This window comes from Triticum aestivum, chromosome 5D (genome assembly GCF_018294505.1).
Source record: "Triticum aestivum cultivar Chinese Spring chromosome 5D, IWGSC CS RefSeq v2.1, whole genome shotgun sequence".
Lineage (NCBI taxonomy): Eukaryota > Viridiplantae > Streptophyta > Magnoliopsida > Poales > Poaceae > Triticum > Triticum aestivum.
The window spans coordinates 567,329,532-567,339,962 of record NC_057808.1 but is presented as its reverse complement, the minus strand read 5'-3'; the positions used below and the strand labels follow the sequence as shown (position 1 = coordinate 567,339,962).

General features: G+C 38.4%; 1 long non-coding RNA gene across 1 annotated transcript; it reads left to right on the top strand.

The window, feature by feature from the left end:
- The first annotated feature begins 416 nt into the window (after positions 1-416).
- LOC123126300 (uncharacterized) lies at positions 417-1,021 on the top strand. The gene is made up of 2 exons (XR_006461632.1): positions 417-572; positions 673-1,021. It is a non-coding gene; the product is annotated as an uncharacterized lncRNA (long non-coding RNA).
- Positions 1,022-10,431: the final 9,410 nt, after the last annotated feature.

Here is a 10,431-nt window from a genome sequence, read left to right as displayed (position 1 = left end):
CTACACAAGGTTGATCTATCTTAACGATGATCAATTGCCCATAACTGGTATGCAATAACAGTGTGTTAGAGAGTACAAAATTACACGTGTGATATTTACTTAGCCAAACAAGATCTATACTATTTTTTATAATGTTGTGACATTAATACCATGCATAATAGATATAAATGCATGGTCATTGCCTAATTTTTTAATTGAGACTCTATAAAGACTTGCATTATCACATAAATAAATGTGTAACAATATTATTAATATAAGAGAGTGTATGGCATTTATATAGAATCATCAAGATATGGCAACAATAGTCAGGAGAAGCACATGCATGAATGCGAACTCATAATGCAATATATTATTGTGCCTCCCTATAAATAGTAGCAAATAAGGAGTTTATTGGTACCAAGCACACATTTACAAAAGAAGGAAGGAGGAATAGAATATAAGTAATCTCTTTGTTCCCATGGCACTTGCCAAGTGCAGTACAACACGGCGGACAATCGTGTACTCGCTGGTTGTATCTTTCCTGGTTCTTGCTATAATGTGTTCTACCTTGCCATCATGCCATGCAAGCAATGGTGTGTAAGATATCTCCCTGTTTGTTACATGTTTTCCAAATGTTTTAAATTCATTAAACCTATAAGAAAATTCTTCGTGTTTACATGTTGTATTTTGTAGAGGTGAAGTGCAAGCCTCTAGATCCATGTGATGACGCTGGATGCAAAACTATATGTGCGGGTACAGGCATGCCTTTTGCCAGTCCCTTTTGTAAGGAGACCCATCCTCCACTATGTTGCTGCATAGGATAGAAACATAAGTTAACGGTTCCTTTGCAAGAACTATGCAATGCTAAATGATTCTATGCATGTAACGCATAGAAGCCAATCTAAATAAAGATGCTTGTTTTCTTTCAACCAAAGTGGTGTGTTTGACACACTGAGATTGGTCCAAAATTAAAGACCTTCGCTATAATTGACAACGGTTTTGTATAACAATATATGTGGCATATATGAACAGCAATTTGATTTGAGTTCCGCAATTAGATAGCAAAATACAAGATGAATACCAATTCATTCTTTGCAAGAGTATAATTATATCATGTTAGTATTTGTAAAGATATGTAATTTAGGGATATAGCAGGTGAAACGAACCAAGTCTAGACCAGGATAATCCAGAAAAGAGTGTCGAAAAACATAAACAAATACATAAATTCTGAGCAGTTTTGAAAAAGTGAAAAATGTTTAAAAATTTCAAAACTCCTAAAAATAGTTGAACAAGTGAATGAATTATGAAAAACGTGAACAAATCTTGAAATTATGAACAATTTTGAAAAGTTGATTTAAAAAAACTAGAACAATTTTTGAAAACATGAACAAAATTCCGAAATTCTATACAAAAATGTGAACGGTTTTTGAGAACATGTTTTTTTTGGAAAATGTGAATGATTGTTTCAAAAATATAACATTTCTTTAAAAATATCAACAAAATATTGAAATGCGTAACAATTTTTAGAAACAGTGAACAAAATTTTGGAATCCAATTTGTTTCAGAAAGAGTGAACAAATTTTCAAATTCTGAACAAAGTTTAAAATCTTGAATGCAGTTACGAAAAAACACAAAATTAAATGAAATAGGAAAAAACGAAAAAAAGAAGAAGAAATTAACAAGAAAAAACACGGTTCAGGAACCTTCTGGAAGGTTCCCAAAACCGGTAGAAATACTGTACAGGAACAAAAAGGTTCGCTAGCAATTGGGCCGGCACACTGCGTCGTTCGCTCGCAAAACCCTGTGCAAAGCGTCGACATAATGACGCAGCGAGCAGCGTATAGGGTTTTCCGCTATACATCGCCTTAAGCGAGTAGTTGAGAATGGGCCAGCCCAGGTAGTTAAGAGGTATGCTCGTCATTTCTCCTGATTTTCCCTTTAGCTTTTTTAATTTTATCATATTGTTTAAAATATTTTAAATATATATGTATTGAAAAAGATCAAATAACCTAAAAATAAAATCGTGAATTTAAAAATGTTAATACAATGTAAAACAAATTTTATCTTAATTAATAAAATGTTGATAGCACATTAAAAAAAAGTGGTGATACTATACAAATGTTCACGTGTTTTATGTGTCATTAAAACGTTAATCATTTACTTTAAAATAATTAAAAGTATATTAAATGAATTCTACAAATATACAAGAAAAATGTTCTGAGGTTTAGAAATATTCACATGTTTCATAAAATTAATGCGACCTTATAAAAAGTAATCAGAGATTCTTAATTGTAACATACAAAAAAAATGTAATCATAGATTTTTAAAATGTTGGTAGCATACAAAAAAATGTTTGTAAAATCTTAAAAATGTCACATGCTTAAGAAAAATGTACATGAAATTATAAACAAATGTTAGCCATGTGTTTGGGAAATGTTAAACGTATATCATTTGAATGTTTCAGATGCATATGAAAAATGTGAAATATTTATGAAATAATTAGACATCAAACATGCATTTGAAAGAAATGTGAATCATTGTATTAAAAAATTCTTATAATGTATTAAAATAATGTTAAACGTGTATAAAAATCTTCTTGATGTTTACGAAAAATGTAGACATAAAAAAATTCTTTAAAAAATATGTATTATAACCATGTTTGTTTGCGAGGTGTATTATAACAATGTTTAACATGTATAAAAATAAAAGTTTCACATGTTGATGAAAAATGTCCATAGAAAACTGAGGAAAACGATTCAAACAACATATAGAAAAGAAAAGCTCAATCAAAACGGTTATATAACCGAAGGAAACCCAGTGAAACAAAAAAACCATTAGAAAAGAAAGAGAAATATAGTAAACAAAATAAAATCAATGAAAACATGAAGAAAGAAACAAATAAAACCAATAAAAAACACAGAAAAATAAATTAAACAAAAAACTAGAGAAAGACCAAGAATAAACAAAGATAAACGAAGAACAAAAGAAAGAAAAAGCATTGAAGAATGAGGAAAAACAAAGACAAATAAGTTATATCAAAGAATAGAGAAAAGCCAAGAAAGCTGGAGATAAAGCAATAAGAATGAAAGAAAAAAGAAAAATAAAAAATAAAAATAAAAATAAAAATAAAAAAGGAGAAAATTGGAGCAGAAGTGGACATACATCGAGAAAAACCACCAGGTGAACGAAAAAGAACACCTAAAGTCTACATCGAGTTGTCGAAACACGAACGATCGAAACCCCGAGCGAACGGTGAACCAAAAATATGGGCCAAGGGGAAAAACCTTCAGGCGAGCTGGCATACGTCTCGCTATAAGTGAGATATAGCCCTGGCGTCCTCTCCTAGGTAAATATGCATACTCTTTACTAGTATTACCTCTAAAATAGTTGTACCAGTATGAGACCAGATCTTAATGGAGACGCAGAAGAAGCCTGACTGGGCTGGCCCATTCCAATTCAAAATGTAAAAAAAAAAAGGGCATGCGAGGGAGAATCGAGCACGGGACCTTCAACATTCAAGCACACGTGGATAGCCACATTCGGGCTGATGGTGTTAGGTGACTAAAAGGTAGCGCAACACATTGAGGAGTACTCCCTCTGATCCATATTACTTGCTCAACCGGATGTATCTAGCACTGAAATACGCCTAAATGCATCTGCTTTAGCAATAAGTAATATCGATCTAAGAATAGCAACAAAAGTGAATTTTAAAATATGCACTAAACTTTTTTTAATATGTGGTAAACATTTAAAACTACACACTGAACATTTTTTAATATATGGTGTTTTTCTTAAAAAAAAATGCACATTGAACAATTTTTCTGTACACGATGAACGTTTTTGCACACATAGTGAACATGATTTATAAAGAGATGGGCAAATTTTAGAATCTCTTACTTCAAAAAAGGGAGAAAGAATCATTGTTTTAAAACATGAGCAAATTTTGGAATCTCAAACATTTTTAAAAAGAGAAAACATTTTCTAAAGTTTCGAACAAACTTGAAATTATGAACACTAAAAAAATCATGTATGAAAGAAAATAAAAATAAAAATAATATGAAAAAACTAAAAACAGAAACAGAAAGAAACAAAATAAAAAGGTCATCCCGTGTCAACTCTGCATTTAGTGAAGCCACCACGTTTGGCGCTTGCGAGCGTCAAATAGTATCTTCAGGTATGAGGCGGGACTACCTATTTGTCGCTGGGAGTCCCTATACGCCGCGTTCTACGGCAGACAGCAACACGCCACACAAGGGCGCCCTCCCTGGGCCGCTGTCCCATTCGAGCTGGATCAAACAATCACTATACGATTAATAATATAGCCTGTTCTCTAGCGTATACGGTACCATGAAGTGTAGCATCTAAACACATTTTGAGAAGCGTGTGCCAAAACCATTTTGACTTAATGGTATACTCCAAAACAATTTTTCGGTTTTACCGAAACAATTCCAGTGTTCTCTCTTCGGAACTCTTCCATTGTCTCCGAAACTTTTCCGATGACTTTCTCTCTGACTCCCTGTCTAGTATTCAGCAGATAGATAACCCTTAAGCGTGTGACCCTATAGGTTCGCTGAAGTATAGACATGACTGGAACACTTTCCGATCAATGATCAACATCGGAGCCGTGGACACCCATATTGACCCCTATACCCACACGAATAAATATTCGAGTGAACCTCTGGTTGCCGTGTGCTATTCATGTTGCTTCACGATACATTACAAACACTCGAGGTGAGATTTATCTGCATCCCCATGGATCAACAACTTGTCCACTATGCTAGTTACCTCGTTACCGGTTTTGTTCTGTTTTCTCGTTTCCGTGTTTCGGCATCCCTGTGATCAAATCATCCTGTGTCTGGCCAGACGATGATGGATACCGTAACACCAAGAGGGACCGAGAATATCTCTCCATTGTCGGAGGAGCAAATCCCAATCTTGAGCTATCACGTTCATTGTCATACTTTTTCGTGAACCCGAAAGCCGCCGTAATAGCCACCCAGTTATGGATGACGTTTAACAAACGCCAAAGTTCACGAAGCAAGTTCGAAGGAACTCGATACTCTCATGGTCTAAGGAATTTTGCAAACATTAACTTTCTCTGTGTTATAAACTATTTACTTGTGACGAATGTATCTCATAGCATAACATCAATTCGGGTCGATTCAACACAAGTGTTCTTCTAACAATGTGACCTCAAAATTGCTGGCATAGTCATGCCCATGATCAGGAAAACGAGATCATCATGCAATACTTGAGCTAGTCTTAGAGCATGACTAGGAATACATTTACCGTTTATTATACCACACGTGCATATGAGTTTCCCTCCGAGCCTCGTGGATATTGCAGAATCGAGAATCATTGCAGTTAAAGCATGGAACATAAACATCCATTACAAACTTGGAGATACAAAATAACTGTTATTACTGCCTCTAGGGCATATCTCCTATAGTTAGAACAATCCAAAGTGCATCCTCTAGTATGAAGTGACTCGAGACTCTCATGGTCTAAGGAATTGTGCATAAATTACCTTTCCGTGTTACGGACTATAGACTTGTGACAAAATCATCTCCTAGTATAACATACAACTTGGGTCAATTCGACGCGAGTGTTTTTCTAACATTGTGCCCTCAATATGACCGGCATCATCATTACACTTAACTCATGCCTATGATCAGGAAAACAGAACCATGATGCAGCGCTAATCCTAGAGGTAAGACTAAGAATCTATTTTATCATTTATAACTCTACACATGCATATGAGTTTTGCTCTAGGCCTCTTTGCTTTCGCAGACTCACGAGACACAAAAGTTATAGCATAGAATATAAACATTAATCGTAAACTTGGAAATAAATAATACTTTTATTAGTGCCTCTAGGGCATATTTCCAACAATAAGTGTTGGGAAACGTAGCATGCAATTTGAAAAATTTTCCTACGATCACGCAAAATCTATCTAGGAGATGCATAGCAACGAGAGGGGGAGAGTGTGTCCACGTACTCTCGTAGAACGAAAGCGGAAGCATTAGTTTAACGCGGTTGATGTAGTCGAATGTCTTCGTGATTCAACCGATCAAGTACCGAACGTATGGCACCTCCGAGTTCAGCACACGTTCAGCTCGATGACTACCCTCGAACTCTTGATCCAACAAAGTGTCGAGGAAGAGTTCCATCAGCACGACAGCGTGGTGACGGTGATGGTGAAGTGATCCGCGCAGGGCTTCGCCTAAGCACTACGTGAATATGACCGGAGGAGTAAACTGTGGAGGGGGGGCGCCGCACACGGCTTGGAACAATTGATGTGTGTTAGAGGCGCCCCCCGCCCCCGTATATAAAGGAGGGAGAGGGGAGGAGGCCGACCTAGGCGCGCCCCAAGTGGGAGGAGTCCCACTTGGGCTCCTAGTCCAATTCGCCCCCCTGCCCCCTTTCCTTTTACCGGAAGGGGAAAGGGGGGAAGGAGAGGGACAGTGAGAAGGAAAGGGGGGCGCCGCCCCCTCTCCTTGTCCTATTCGGCCTCCTTCCCTTCGGGGGGGGGGGGGCGCCACCCCTTGTGGGCTGGCTTGCCTCCCTCGATCCTATGGCCCATATCTTCCCCCGGGGGGTTCCGACCCCCCCGGTACTCCGATATGTACCCGATATATTCCGAAACACTTCCGGTGTCTGAATACTATCGTCCAATATATCAATCTTTACCTCTCGACCATTTCGAGACTCCTCGTCATGTCCATGATCTCATCCGGGACTCCGAACAATCTTCGGTCACCAAATCACATAACTCATAATACAGATCGTCATCAAACATTAAGCGTGCGGGCCCTACAGGTTCGAGAACTATGTAGACATGACCGAGACACCTCTCCGGTCAATAACCAATAGCGGAACCTGGATGCTCATATTGGTTCCTACATATTCTACGAAGATCTTTATCGGTCAAAACGTAATGACAACATACGTCATTCCCTTTGTCATCGGTATGTTACTTGCCCGAGATTCGATCGTCGGTATCTTTACCTAGTTCATTCTCATTATCGGCAAGTCTCTTTACTCATTCCGTAATGCATCATCCCGCAACTAACTCATTAGTCACATTGCTTGCAAGGCTTATCATGATGTGCATTATCGAGAGGGCCCAGAGATACCTCTCCGATACTCGGAGTGACAAATCCTAATCTCGATCTATGCCAACCCAACAAAACACCTTCGGAGACACTTGTAGAGCATCTTTATAATCACCCAGTTATGTTGTGACGTTTGATTGCACACAAGGTATTCCTCTGGTATTCGGGAGTTGCATAATCTCATAGTCAAAGGAATATGTATAAGTCATGAAGAAAGCAATAGCAATAAAACTTAATGATCATTATGCTAAGCTAACGGATGGGTCTTGTCCGTCACATGATTCTCCTAATGATGTGATCCCGTTCATCAAATGACAACACTTGTCTATGGTTAGGAAACTTAACCATCTTTGATTAACGAGCTAGTCTAGTAGAGGCATACTAGGGACACTGTGTTTTGTCTATGTATCCACACATGTATCAAGTTTCCGATTAATACAATTCTAGCATGAATAATAAAAATTTATCATGATATAAGGAAATATAAATAACAACTTTATTATTGCCTCTAGGGCATATTTTCTTCAGTCTCCCACTTGCACTAGAGTAATCTAGATTACATTGTAATGATTCTAACACCCATGGAGTCTTGGTGTTGATCATGTTTTGCTCGTGGAAGAGGCTTAGTCAACGGGCCTGCAACATTCAGATCCGTATGTATTTTGCAAATCTCTATGTCTTCCTCCTTGACTTGATCATGGATGGAGTTGAAGCATCTCTTGATGTGTTTGGTTCTCTTGTGAAATCTGCATTCCATTGCCAAGGCAATTGTTCCAGTATTGTCACAAAAGATTTTCATTGGACCCGATGCACTAGGTATTACACCTAGATCAGGTATGAACTCCTTCATCCAGACTCCTTCATTTGCTGCTTCCGAAGCATCTATATACTCCGCTTCACATGTAGATCCCGCCACGACGATTTGCTTGGAACTGCACTAACTGACAGCTCCATCATTCAATATAAATACGTATCCGGTTTGTGACTTAGAGTCATCCGGATCAGTGTCAAAGCTAGCATCAACGTAACCATTTACGACAAGCTCTTTGTCACCTCCATAAATTAGAAACATATCCTTAGTCCTTTTCAGGTACTTCAGGATGTTCTTGACCATTGTCCAGTGATCCACTCCTGGATTACTTTGGTACCTCCCTGCTAGACTTATAGCAAGGCACACATCAGGTCTGGTACACAACATTGCATACATGATAGAACCTATGGTTGAGGCATAGGGAATGACTTTCATTTTCTCTCTATCTTCTGCAGTGGTCAGGCATTGAGTCTGACTCAACTTCACACCTTGTAACACAGGCAAGAACCCTTTCTTTGACTGATCCATTTTGAACTTCTTCAAAACTTTATCAAGGTATGTGCTTTGTGAAAGTCCAATTAAGCGTCTAGATCTATCTCTATAGATATTGATGCCCAATATATAAGCAGCTTCACCGAGGTCTTTCATTGAAAAACTCTTATTCAAGTATCCTTTTATGCTATCCAAAAATTCTATATCATTTCCAATCAACAATATGCCATCCACATATAATATTAGAAATGCTACAGAGCTCCCACTCACTTTCTTGTAAATACAGACTTCTCCAAAAGTCTGTATAAAACCATATGCTTTGATCACTTCAGCAAAGCGTATATTCCAACTCCGAGATGCTTGCACCAGTCCATAAATGGATCGCTGGAGCTTACACACTTTGTTAGCACCTTTAGGATCCACAAAACCTTCTGGTTGCATCATATACAACTCTTCTTTAAGAAATCCATTAAGGAATGCAATTTTGACGTCCATTTGCCAGATTTCATAATCATAAAATGCGGCAATTGCTAACATGATTTAGACAGACTTAAGCATCGCTACAGGTGAGAAGGTCTCATCGTAGTCAACTCCTTGAACTTGTCGAAAACCTTTTGCAACAAGTCGAGCTTTGTAGACAGTAACATTACCATCAGCGTTAGTCTTCTTCTTGAAGATCCATTTATTCTCTATGGCTTACTGATCATCGGGAGAGTCAACCAAAGTCCATACTTTGTTCTCATACATGGATCCCATCTCAGATTTCATGGCCTCAAGCCATTTTGTGGAATCTAGGCTCATCATCGCTTCCTCATAGTTCGTAGGTTCGTCATGGTCTAGTAACATGACTTCCAGAACAGGATTACCGTACCACTCTGGTGCGGAACGTACTCTGGTTGACCTACGAGGTTCGGTAGTAACTTGATCTGAAGTTTCATGATCATCATCATTAGCTTCCTCACTAATTGGTGTATGCATCACGGGAACGGTTTTCAGTGATGAGCTACTTTCCAATTCGAGAGAAGGTACAATTACCTCATCAAATTCTACTTTCCTCTCAGTCACTTCTTTCGAGAGAAACTCCTTGTCTAGAAAGGATCCATTCTTAGCAACAAATAGCTTGCCTTCGGATCTGTGATAGAAGGTGTACCCAACAGTTTCTTTTGGGTATCCTATGAAGACACACTTCTCCGATTTGGGTTCGAGCATATCAAGCTGAAGCTTTTTCACATAAGTATCGCAACCCCAAACTTTATGAAACGACAACTTAGGTTTCTTGCCAAACCACAGTTCATACGGTGTCGTCTCAACGGATTTAGATGGTGCCCTATTTAACGTGAATGCAGCTGTCTCTAATGCATAACCCCAAAACGATAGTGGTAAATCGGTAAGAGACATCATAGATCGCACCATATCTAATAAAGTACGGTTACGATGTTCGGACACACCATTACGCTGTGGTGTTCCAGGTGGCGTGAGTTGTGAGACTATTCCACATTGTTTTAAATGAAGGACAAACTCGTAACTCAAATATTCGCCTCCGCGATCGGATCGTAGAAACTTTATTTTCTTGTTACGATGATTCTCCACTTCACTCTGAAATTCTTTGAACTTTTCAAATGTTTCAGACTTGTGTTTCATTAAGTAGATATACCCATATCTGCTCAAATCATCTGTGAAGGTCAGAAAATAACGATACCCACCGCGAGCCTCAACACTCATCGGACCGCATACACCGGTATATATTATTTCCAATAAGTCAGTAACTCGCTCCATTGTTCCGGAGAACAGAGTCTTAGTCATCTTTCCCATGAGGCGTGGTTTGCAAGCATCAAATGATTCATAATGAAGTGATTCCAAAAGTCCATCTGCATGGAGTTTCTTCATGCGCTTTACACCAATATGACCTAAACGGCAGTGCCACAAATATGTTGGGTCCAGACTTGGGCTTCTTCCCGGGAGTGACAACTTGCTTGCCCTTCTTCTTAAAGTTCCCCTTCTTTCCCTTGCCCTTTTTCTTGAAACTAGTGGTCT